Raw genomic sequence first — 13,063 nt, forward strand, 5'->3', positions numbered from 1 at the left:
ATTACAAATAGGTAATATTTTAGGAAAACAAAAATTGTCAAGATGCGTTTGTGTATCACTGTTATTTAAATAATAAACGCTAATAGAGAAAATGCAGTAATCAAGCATAATTGCCAGGTTATTTTCAAGAGTTCATCAAATTAAGATCATAATTATAGTACTGTTTCAAGGCATAAATTTAGCATTCTTAATAAAGATATGTGTTTTAAATGGTGACAATTATTACTTACTATACATATAAATTTTATGTTTCATTTATTTTCTAACCTTTAAGGAAATCTCTCTCTGTTTCTATCTCTCTCTCTTTCTCTCAATTTGAGAAATAAAAGAGAACTCTGCTGTAGGCAAAAGCAAAGATTAATAATTAAATTCAGGTAACATTTAGGATTTCCATTTGTTTTTCAAATTTCTTCAGGCATTTCTCTCCCTTTTTTATGTATTCTTAAAAAACAAATGTGTGTGTGTGTTTGTTTGTATTAACAAAAAGAAGATGGAAATAACATAATTTCTATGTCATCTCTTTCTGATTTTATGTCTTTTGCCCCAGGATAGAAGGCTCTCATAGGCTCTGTCATTCCTTCCCTGGGTATGTGTGGCTTTTGGTAGCACACCATGTTAAAGACTCTTCTTAGACAAAGGATCTCATCTGAGGCTTCTTGCCCAAAATAGAACTGAAAGAATAGATTGGGATAGCAGGTTGTTATCAAAAATAAATGGATGTAGGGCAATGACAGCAGGAAAACCCTATAACAGAAACTCAGATCTTTTATGTTCCAGTCCTTTCCAATCACGTCTTATTTTTTATTGTTCCATTTTACTCAGGGACTGGGAAATGGAGCAGAGAAGGGCAGATTGTCCAACTGCTACCAGCTCAATTACTTGATTTTTCTTTGAGATATATACTTAATACTGAAATTTCTCTTCCCTGGGTGAGACATTTTGACCACCATAGTTATCTTTTATTTATAGTACGTTTTTAGTCAAAAGATGTAAGTTGAAAACCCTAATTATTTGTGAACATCAGGGAAATCTTTTGTTTTAATTTTAAGCAAGGAAAATCAAAAGCAACTTGTGAGATATTCCTACAATAGAGGCTACTTCCCTTATTAATCCCAAGATTAAGTAATTACATAACTGCATCATACACATGTTACAAACTTTAATGACATTTTAAAGGCAAAGCACAATTTAAATAAATCAAATACTAATATATTATGAGAAAAGAAAATTAATACAAACGTAAGTAATGGGGCAAATGTTTCTTCATAAATATAGTCATCTCTGATTTATTAGTAATATCCTTTTTATTGACAATAAATACATTATTTATGATTTAGTTAGTACCTGGAGTGCTCTGCACTGACTTTCATGTTTTTTACATATTTTCAAATAAATATTAAAATGTAAAACATCTTAACTCTTTGTATAAAACTTTATATAAATAGCCATAGTCTTAGTATATTTTATGATTATATTGCTAAATAAATTGTTATGCTTATCTTTTCCTATGCTAAAGAGAAAATAGCATTTATCTATGTGTTATCAAAACAATCATTTGAAAACCAAAAAAATATTTTCATTTAATTAGCATTTTTAAATGATTTTTATATATGAGGTTGCTCAATTTAAAATACCAAGATACTGATCATATTAGACAGGTTGTCATCTACTTGGGATGTTTCAGAATGGCTCCACTGAACAGTAAGTGTGTTACCTAAATGGAAATGGAATTTATGTACCAGCTCTGTCTCTAAAGAATGGACGGAAGACACTTTTTGAACACTGCTCTCTGACTCTGTAATATAGGCTTTCACTTAAATTACCTAATTTAAACCTCATAATGACTCTACCCTAAAAGATTGAAATAATCACCCACATTTTTCAGATTAATAAATTGATATGCAGAGAGACCAGGAATTTCCTTGTGGTCATTTTTATTATTGTTGTTGATTTATTGTTATTGATATACTATTTTTTTCCAGTAAATTTAATATATCTCATAAAGATGCATACATATGACAAGTTAAATAAATTTACAGTAAGTGAGTTCGAGGTGCAGGGAAATTAAGTGAAGTTATATAGAGACTGTAGAGTTAGATTACAACTTTATTCAAACCTTCTAGAAGGCAAGATTTAAAATATAGTCATTTATATGACGTATAGTATTGACAAGTTAAAAATAAGCAGTTGCTTAGGAAAAAGCACATATAATCAGAAACTAAAGAGAAATTTCTCTAAAGAGAAATTATCTCCTTTTTTTGTAACCTCTTGTGTGATGATTGTCACTTAAGGAGTTTGATAAAACTATTTCTTGAAACTCATGTAGTCTTATAATTTTATACTGTCCTAGAAGGGAGTATGGATATTTCAGCAGCAATCTATTGGTTGATGGACAAAGAAGTGGCTTTCCTTCAGGAGAATCCTATCTATCCAATGAAAATAATGTTTTTGAAAAATATTTATTGGTGTAAGTAATGGGCACAATAAAATGTTACGTGGGAGAAATATATACATTGCAAAATAAAATGTTCTGGGAGAATATAAAATTTATATTCTCATATACTCCTCATATTTAAGTTTTCACATAATTTTCCTTATCAGATCTAACATAAATGCTTATAATTTGTTCCTGCTAGAAACAGAAGTAATATTCACTAAATAAGTAGTAATTAGATCATATCTCTTTCCACCTGCAGCCATTCATTACTAAGTAACATTTTAATAATTTAATAGTATTCCAAAATATCAAAATATATTAAGGTGAGATAAGCACCCTTAACAATTCTGTTTCAAATATAAATACTCTGCACTTTTTATTTCTCCAAGAGACTGAGCTGGTAATTAACCTATTGCCAGAGGACCGAAATCCAATTCACCGTAGTACTTCATGACCTTAAAATGCACAATAGCACATCCTTTCTTAAGGTAATGCATGTGTGCATAGGTGAAAATAGAAGTTGAACTGTTGTGGGGAGCATACCCTTCTTTCAGTCATGACCAGTTGCCTGACAAGTCAACTGTCCTCAGGCCAAAATATTTTTTTCTGGTCACCAGGCTAAGAATTTCCAGTTCCCAATTCTGTAGTAAAAAAGAATCATAACACGTTCCAGAAAACAGAAAATAGTACCTTCAAAACACTTTGGAAACCTGCAAAGATATAAACCAAGTTTTTCATTAGTGCTGTAAAATTTAATGACACTTCTAGCTATAATTGAAATTTTTTTACAGTATGTAGCGTCTATGTCTTTCTCAACTTAACTTTTATCCCTTTGTCACAGCTCATTAGGCAGGGAAAAGAGGAGATATGAAACGCAAATTAAATGGTTTCATTGTTGACCCTTTAGGCAAAAAAGACATCTATGTTCCCTAGAGAATTATCTAGACTCCAAAGATCATTAGGATTTTTTTCTTAGTTTCTCTCTATTCCACAGTATATTTAATATTTCCTACTGTCCTTGATCATTCTTCTTTGAATAAATATTATAGGACTTTAGCCTAATTACATAGCGAGGGCAGAAAAATTGGCAAACACAAAAAAGCACGAAGGAAAAAAATCACCTCTGCTAAAATTTGATATATATCACTTTTCCTATGCAAGTAAAACATACATATTCTTAAAGTTATTTCATATTATACAAACTTTTTTAGCACTTTCTCAATTCTAGCAAGGTATTTTGCAACATAAATTTTAGTAGCTCAATATTATTTCATCATATGAAGGTACTGTTGTTTCTGCTTTTGTTATTAAAAGTAAAGCTACACTGTGCACCCTTGTAAATATATCTTTATACACATCTGAATTTTCTTATAAATTCCAAGAATTTTAATATTTGTCAAAGTATAAAACATTTTAAAAATTTGATTGCCAAAAGAAATTTTGTATAGTTCTATCATTTTCTACTCCTTAGAGCAGTGAGCGCGCTTTGCCTGGAAGTCTACAACACAACGGATTTTTATTTACTTTGCCAATTTCATAGAATAATATTACATCTCATTTTCAGAGAGCCATTTTCAGAGAGTAAAAACCTGAAAGAATTTCCACTATAAGAAACACTAAAAGAATTTATAGAGGCTAAAGGAAAATGAAATGAGATAGAAACTGGCTTTTATAAAAAGGAATGAGGAATATCAGAAAAAGAAAATTGGGGAGGGGCCATAGAAATTATTGTTCCTATATTTATACATATTTTGTTGTTTCCCTAAAGACAATTAGCCATTTAAAGTAAAAATAATAACAAAAATTGGGTTTTATAGAATATTTAGAAGTAAAATATATGACAATTGAAAATATATTGTTATAAATTTCTTAAACTGTTCATGAAGTAATAGAATTTTTAATGTATGCTGTAATAAACTACATATGCATATTTTACTATCTAAAGAAATGCTGCAAAAAAGTACAAAGACTAAAATGCCATAAAACTAAAATGCCATAAAATGAGATAAAATGGAATACAAAAAATATATTTATATACTTTACAAAAAAATTAAAATGGAAAGAACTGGGGAACAATGAATAGATAAAACAAAAAACAAATCAAATACCAATCTGAAATTCAAGCATGTCAATAATTACATTAAATTTTACAAAAAAAAATACTTCCTTTAAAACACAGACTGTGAAGTTAGATTTAAAAAGCAAGACTCAACTATGCTTATTCACCAAAAAGAATACACCTTAAACATAAAAGTAGAAAAAATGTAAAAGTCAAAGGATTTTTAAAAGGGCTAACCACGCAAGCTGTAAGCATAAGAAACCTAGCATAGCTATGCTAATATCAGTGAAAAAGACATGAAGATGAATATTATTACTAGGATGTTAGAAAATATATCCTGGGGCAAACCTGGTGGCATAGTGGTTAAGTTCACATGCTCCACTTTGGCAGCCCAGCATTTACGGGTTCAGATCCCAGGTACAGACCTACATGCCACTCACCAAGCCGTGCTATGGCGGCATCCCACATATAAAATGGAGGAAGATTGGCAACAGATGTTAGCTCAGGGCCAATCTTCCTCACCAAAAAAAAGAAAAAGAAAAATATATTCACTTGTATGATAATAAAAGCACAACAAATGAAAATTTATGGGGGCCAGCCAGGTGACGCAGTGGTTAAGCTCCCATGTTCTGTTTTGGCAGCCCAGGGTTCGCCCATTCAGACCCTGGGTACAGTCCTGTGCACCACTTGTCAAGCCATGATGTGGCAGGCATCCCACATAAAATAGAGGAAGATGGGCACCGATGTTAGCTCAGGGCCAGTCTTCCTCGGCAAAAAGAAGAGGATTGGTGGCAGATGTTAGCTCAGGGCTAATCTTCCTCAAACAAAAATAAATAAATAAATAAAATTTATGAGATGCAGCAACTCATCCTTAAAGAAAATGTATAGGTATTTTTTCAATTTTTTTTAAAAGATTGTGGTAAAATACACATCATAACATAATTGACCATCTTAACCCTTTTAACTGTACAGTTCAATGGTATTAAATATATTCTTAATGTTGTGCAACCATTACTACCATCCATCTCCATAACTCTTTTCATCTTGTAAAACTGGAACTGTATACCATTAAATAATAACTCCACGTTCTCACTTCCCCAGCCTCTGGCAACAATCAATCTACTTTCCCTCTATGATTTTGACTACTCTGAGTATCTCAGTTAAGTGCAATCATACAGTATTTGTTTTGGGGGATTTTTTTTGTGACTGGCTTATTTCACTTAGCACAATGTCCTCAAAGTTAATCCATGTTGTAGCATGTGTCAGAATTTCCTTCTTTTTTTAAGGCTGAATAGTATTCCATGTGCATAAACCACATTTTGATTATCCATTCATCTGTGTTACTTCCATGTTTCAGCTATTGTGAATAATGCTGCTAAGAATATGAGTGTACGAATGTCTCTTTGAGATCCTGCTTTCAGTTCTTTGAATGCCTTTTACTTATTATTTCTTTTTCTTGCTTAATTGCTCTAGCTAGAACTTCTAGTACTATGTTGAATAGAAGTTGTGATAGCAGGCAGCCTTGCCTTGTTCCTGATCTTGGAGTGAACATTTTCGGTTTTTTACTGTTGAGTATGATGGTCAGTCATATATGGTATTTCATGTATGGCTATTATTATGTTGAAGTAGTTTCCTTCTATTCCTCATTTGTTGAATATTTTTATCATGACAGAGTGGTGAACTTTGTCAAGTGTTTTCTGTGCATCAATCGAAATGATCAAGTGGGTTCTTTTCCTTCATTCTGTTACTGTGGTATATCACACTGATCAATTTTCATATATTGAATCATCCTTGAATTCCAGGAATAAATCTAACTTGGTTATTGTGTATAATCCTTTAGTATGCTGCTAAATTTGGTTTTCTAGTATGTTTTGAGGACTTTTGCATTAATGTTCATAAAAGATATTGGTCTCTAGTTTTCTTTTCTTGTCGTGTCTTTGTCTAGCTTTGGTATTGGGGTAATGCTGGCCTCATAGAATGAGTTAGGAAGTATTACATCTTCTTCAATTTTTTGGGAGTTTGAGAAGGACTGGTGTTAGTTCTTCTTCAAATATTCGCTAGAACTCATCACTGAAGCCGTTAGGTTCAAGCCTTTTCTTTGCCAGAGATTTTTTGATTATTACTAATTCAGTCTCCCTACTAGTTACATCTATTTAGATTTTCAATTTCTTTGTGACTTAGTCTTGGTCGGTTTTGTGTTTATTATTTTTATATATTCTTGTTGTATTAACCCTTTTGTTAATATATAATGCCCTTCTTTGTCTCTTGTAATATTTTTTATTTAAGTTTTATTTTGTATGACATTAGTATAGCCACACTTGCTCTCTTTTGGTTACTATTTTCATGGAACATCTTTTTCCATCTTTTTACTTTCTATCTATTTGTGTCTTTGGATATAAAGCAAGTCTCTCTGTAGCCAGTATATAGTTGGATCTTGTGGGATTTTTTCCATTCTACCAATGTCTGCTTTTGATTGGAGAGCTTAAACCATTTACATTTAAAGTCATTACTGATAAGGAGGGACTTACTTCTGTGATTTTGATAGTTGTTTTCTATATGGCTTATAGCTATTTTGTCTTTATTTCCTACCTTACTGTCTTTTTTTGTGTTTAGTTGTTTTTTTTGTAGTGAAACATTTAAATTCCTCTCTCATTTCCTTTAGTGTATATTCTTTAGCTATTTACTTTGTTGTTACCATGGAGATTAAATTCCACATCCTAAAGTTATAACACTCTAATTTGAATTTATACCAGTTTAACTTCAATATCATACAAAATCTCTTCTCCTTTAATAGCTCTGTCCCCACCCCTTGCAGTTGTTGATGTCATAAAATTATATTTTTATACATTGTATGCCCCAAAGCATAAGCTAATAACTTTTTTAAATTCATTAGTCTCTTAAATTATGTGGAAAACAAAAAGTGGAGTTACAAACTGTTGTTACAATAATATTAGCTTTTATAATTACCCATATATTTAACTTTATTGAGATCTCTATTTCTTTATATGTCTTCAAGTTACTGTATAGTGTTCTCTCACTTCACCCCACCCTGTGGGACTGCCTTAAGCATTTCTTATAATGCAGGTCTAGTGATAACAAACTCTCAGCTTTTATTTATCTGGAAATGTCTTAATTTCTGCCTCAGTTTCGAAGGACAGTTTTGCTGGATATACAACTCTCGGTTGACAGATTTTTCTTTTAGAAATTTGGATATATCCACCTCTGGCCTCCAAAGTTTTTGATCAGAAATCTGATGATAATCTTATTGAGAGCCCTTTGTATGTGATGAGTTGCTTCTCTCCTGGCACTTACAAGATTTTTTCTTTGGCCTTCAAAAGTTTGATTATAACATGTCTATATGTAGGTCTCTGAATTCATCTTACTTGGAGTTTGTTGAACTTCTTGGATGTTTATATTCACATATTTCATCAAATCTGGCAAATTTTCAGTCATTATTTCTTTAAAAATTCTGTCTGCCACTTTCTCTCTCTCTCTCTCTTCTTCTTTCAGAGCTCCCCCAGTGTGGATGTTAGTGCACTTGATGGTGTCCCATAGGTGTCTTAGGCTCTGTTCACTCACTGTTCTTCAGTCTTTTCTCTTACTGCTCCTAAGACTGGATATTGTCCTATCTTCACATTCATGAATTCTTTCTTCTGCCCGCTCAGATCTACCTTTCAATCCCTCTAGTGAATGTTTCATTTCAGTTATTGTACTTTACAGCTCCAGAATTTCTCTTGTTTCTTTTTAGATTTTCTATCTCTTTATTGATACTTCCATTTTGTTCATACATTATTTTCTTGACTTTGTCCACATCATCCTTTAGTTCTTTGAGCATTTTTAAGACAGCTGTTTTAAAGTCTCCGTCTAGTAGACCTGCCATCAGTTCTTTTTTAGGGACTGTTTCTGTTAATTTATTTTTTTCCTTTGAATGGGTCATACTTTCCAGTTGCTTTTTATGCCTTGAAATTTTTTTATTAAAAATTGGACATTTGAATGCTAATGTTAGAAATCAAATTTTTCCCCTTCTCCAGGGTTTGCTTGTTTATTTTTTTAATTGTACTCTCTCTCTGTGTCAAGCAGCGGTCTGAGATGTAAACCTGAAATCTTCTCAGGTCTTTTCTGAGCCTGTATCTCTCTCTGGGCACGTGTAGTCATGTTCTAATTTTTCTCACATATCCAGTTGCTTTTGAGTGTCTTAGTCTTTAATGTCTGGGTCCCAAAATAGGAAAAAGATAAAAATAAAGGAGAGCTAGACCACTGAAGCTTTAAATCCCCTGGAAGTCCCTTCATCCAGAGGGGGTGGGGCTTGCAACAGTGGCGGAAAGTGCAATAATAATGGCTGCCCACCTCTTTGCACCTCTCTGATCAGAACAAGCAATCAGTGATCAGAACACAGGTCCTCAATATTTAGAGGACAGGGTACTTTTTGCTCATCCTGGCTCCTGAAAGCTGTGTGCAAACTGCTCCAGGCATACATGAACACCCACTTGCCATTCGGCTGGGGATGAGAGATGAGAACCTGCTACTGTGGTAAGAGATGAAATTGACCACAATTAACCACAATTTACTGTCCATGCCTTCCCCTGGAAGTTGCAAGACTTTAAAAGATTCCAGAATTTCAAAATAGCTACATCAGACAAATTCTGCCAGTGCAATTATTGTCAAGGTAAGGAGACAGATTTCTGGAATCTGCTTCCAAGAATTCCACCATCTTCTCAGAATCCTCTTTCAGGAAATGCATAGTTTTAAATGCTATATTACAATATTTGAAAGGTGTAAAGCAATGACTTCAGTTTCCCAGTTTAAAATCTAGAAAAAACTAAAATTAGAACCCAAAGTAATTAGAGGAAACAAAATAAAAATTAAAGTAGAGACAAATAAATAGAAAACAGAAAAACAATAGAGAAAATAACCAAATCAGAGTTAGTTTTTTGAAATCATTAGTGAAATTATTAGACTCCTAGAATGAATTGTCAAGGAAAAAGAATGTAAAGCTATAATACCTACACAATGTATGAAACAGGGGGAGTCAATAGATTGCTACTTATAGTAAAAGTATTACAATGGAATACCATGAGCAACTTTATGCTAATAAATTCGACAACTTAGATTCAGTGGAGAAATTTATCGAAAGATACAAATAACTAAAATTGAACATAGAAGAAATAGAAACTCTAAATATCCCTCTAGCTAAAAAAGAAATTGAATTTGTAATTAAACTTCCCCCTAAAACAAAACGAAACAAAACAAAAACCTTAAGCTCAGATGGCATCACCAGTGAATCCCAGGAAACATTTAAATAAAAATAATACCAGTCCCACACAAAACCTTTCAGAAAACAGAGGAGGAAGGAACAGTTACCAACTCATTTATTCATTTTATAAGGCTAATATTACTCAATATCACAATCAGACTAGAATATCACAAGGAAATAAATTTACAAACAAAATTTTTTCAGGAAAATACACTCAAAATGTTTTCTAAAATATTAGTAAATTAAATCTAGTGATATATAAAGATTGTATACCATGATCAAGTTAAGTATATCCCAGGAATTCAAGGGTGGTTTAATGTATGATAATCTATCAATATAATTCGGCAAAAAAAATCCATATGATCAATTTAATAAATGGAGAAATGGCATTTGACAAAAAGAAACAATTTCTAATAAAAATCTCTCAGCAAACTAAAAACAGAAGACCATTTCTTCAATCTGATAAAGGGCATAACCAACAAAAATTTACAACTAACATCATATTTAACAGTGTAATATCAAATATTTTTCCTCTGAGATGACATAAAAGGGAACGATAGCTGTAACGCCACATCTGTTGAACATGGCATTGGAGTTACTATCCAATGCAAAATGCAAAAGAAAAAATGGCAAACAGATGTGAAAGAAGGAGGAAAATTGTCATTATTCACAGTTGACATGATTGCATACATAGAAAATTCTAAGAAATATGCCAAAAAAATAAACTACTAGAACTAATGTTGCAGGATACAGAATCAATAGACATACAACAATTATGTTTTTAACATACTAGCAATGAACATTCAAAAAACAAAATTTTAAAATAACACTTAAAACAACATCAAAAAATATTCAGGCGTAAATTTAACAAAAATAAATGCAAAACTTATATACTAATTCTATAAAATGCTACTGAGAGTAATTGAAGATACTTAAATAAATGGAGATAAAAATTATTTTTATGGATCAGAAGACCAAGTATTGTTAAGATACCAATTCTCCTGAAGTTGATTTATAGATTCAATGTAATCCCAACCAAAATTCTAGCATGCTTTTTCCTAGAAATTTCCTTGAAATTTTAAAATGTACTTGGAAAAGTAAAAGACCCAAAGATAGTTAAACCTATCTCAAAAAAGACCAAAGTTAGAAGATCTAACCTTGACTACAGAACTTTCTATTAAGCTGCAATAATTAAGATTGTGTGGTAGTGATAAAAGGATAGACAAATAGATCAATGGAACAGAATAGAATGTTCAAAAATAAACTCCACATGTATAGTCAAGTGATTTTTGACAGGGACACAAGAGAAATTCAAACAAAAAAGGAAAATCTTTCCCAGTAAGGGTGCAGGAACCATTAATATGCAAATGGGAAAAAAAGACATCAATAAAGAAGTACAGAGCCAAAAACAGAAAGGGAATAGGAAAATAGAAATATGTCAAGAGGTTAACTTTTAAAAGTATGTATTAGTTTCTGGATTTTTTGTTCTTAATGCTTAATGTTATCTGTCAGCTCTTTAAATTTGTAATGTTTTATGATATTTTCCTCATTCTAAACAAATGCTCCTTTTGTAAAAATTTTGTGGTTTTAACTTTATATTATTTTTTCTTAAAAGCCCCCTCACCTAATTGAATAAGTTACATGTCCCACAAAACCCTCATCTAGCCCTGGTCCCAAGCTTACCAGACATCCTGCTTCGAACCACACAGTGAAGGATTGGTGCTTTTTGCCTGGAACACAAAACCAATAGGTCTACTAACAAAATCCTATTAGCTTATTTATTAATTAAGAAGGTGACAACTCTGAAATATTTCTCTCTGATAAAGTGTGATTCACAGCAGTATCACCCTTCCTTTAGTTCCATGCTTTTAAATCTTGAAATATTTTTCTAGGGAAAGAAATACATTGTCAAAAAATTGGATAATATATTTAAAAAAATTACTTTAGCATTTGATTCCAATATTTCTCAATAAAAGAAACATTGATGATAAAGATTTTGTATGGATAAATTGTCCCTATTTGGGAGGTTACTTTATCAATATTTCTAGCAAAAAAAAAGTGACGCTAAAGTAATGAATACAGACATAGATCTCTAAATAATCTGAAGACACATTTTGCATTTGAAATTTTATCTGATGTGGACGTTGTAACTGTAGCAGCGAGATTTCTTCCTACTCTAAATGTCTTTACGAAAGCTATCAAGACCTCAAACATGATGCTTGCCTATACAATGTGTCCCCTGAGATTTCCTGAGAAATATTGAAAAAAAAAAAGAAAAGAAAACCTACTTCTCTAAATTTACTGAATTGGGTTTATTCAGATTAAATTCCAGTGTCAGATAACAGTATGGAAAGAGTATTTATTGTTTCAGGTAATCACTACACTTATGAACAAAATAACTTCAGGAGTGAAATCTTAAGTTGTTGAACGTGTTTTTGTTTGAAATTAATCTTTAATTTATTTAAAACATTTTAAAACAAAAAAAATTTATAAAATCTTCAGAGCCTAATGTAAACTGTAAAAGGTGAAAAATAATGTAATCAGGGCCGGCCCGGTGGCGCACCAGTTAAGTGCACATGTTCTGCTTCTCAGCGGCCCGGGGTTTGCTGATTCAGATCCCAGGTGCAGACATGACATCGCTTGGCATGCCACACTGTGGTAGGCATCCCACATATAAAGTAGAGGAAGATGGGCACAGATGTTAGCTCAGGGCCAGTCTTCTTCAGCAAAAAGAGAAGGATTGGCAGCAGTTAGCTCACGGCTAATCTTTCTCAAAAATAAAAAATACTGTAATCAATAAATTGTCCATATTATACATTTTTGTTCAACAAACACTGTTTGGATGTCAGTGACTTCAAATAGTTGGAACTCAATAAAATATTGACTGAATGAATGAATTGTTAAAAACCATCCAGCAAACACTAGTATTTACATCCTTAATCTACTATTAAAGCCATCCAATGTATTCTTATCTAAGACATATAAGTTACCATAACTAGTAGTTCAGTTTGGCTGTTTTTGAATATCTCTTTTGTTTCTTCTTGAGGAAAGGCAGTCAGTCTTTCCCCAAGTGTCCTGAACATAGGATAGATAAATAACTACTGGTTATTTGAGAGCACTAACACAATAGATAAACCTCTAGTTAAACTAATCATGAAAAAGAGAGAAAACACAAATGACCAATGCTAGGAATGAAAGAAGTGATATTACTAAAGACTTTAGAGACATTAGAAAGCAATCAGGAAATATTATGAATAATTTTATATCAATCAATTTGACAACTTTTATGAAGCAAATTCTTTGAAAGATTCAA

The 13,063-nt window shown here is 32.0% G+C and overlaps 1 long non-coding RNA gene across 3 annotated transcripts in view; it reads right to left on the reverse strand.

Moving 5' to 3' along the window:
* Nucleotides 1-1,144: 1,144 nt before the first annotated feature.
* The window catches only part of LOC111773156 (uncharacterized), a 37,256-nt gene continuing 25,337 nt past the window's right edge, over nucleotides 1,145-13,063 (reverse strand). Inside the window, exon 7 of one of the 3 annotated variants that reach the window (XR_011438123.1) lies at nucleotides 1,145-3,147. This is a non-coding gene — a long non-coding RNA (uncharacterized lncRNA). Of the gene's footprint in view, nucleotides 3,148-9,848; nucleotides 12,517-13,063 lie in introns of those variants that run through there. The other 2 variants (XR_011438126.1, XR_011438125.1) reach the window with 2 other exon arrangements.

The sequence above is a fragment of the Equus caballus genome, chromosome 4 (genome assembly GCF_041296265.1).
Source record: "Equus caballus isolate H_3958 breed thoroughbred chromosome 4, TB-T2T, whole genome shotgun sequence".
Taxonomy (NCBI): Eukaryota; Metazoa; Chordata; class Mammalia; order Perissodactyla; family Equidae; genus Equus; species Equus caballus.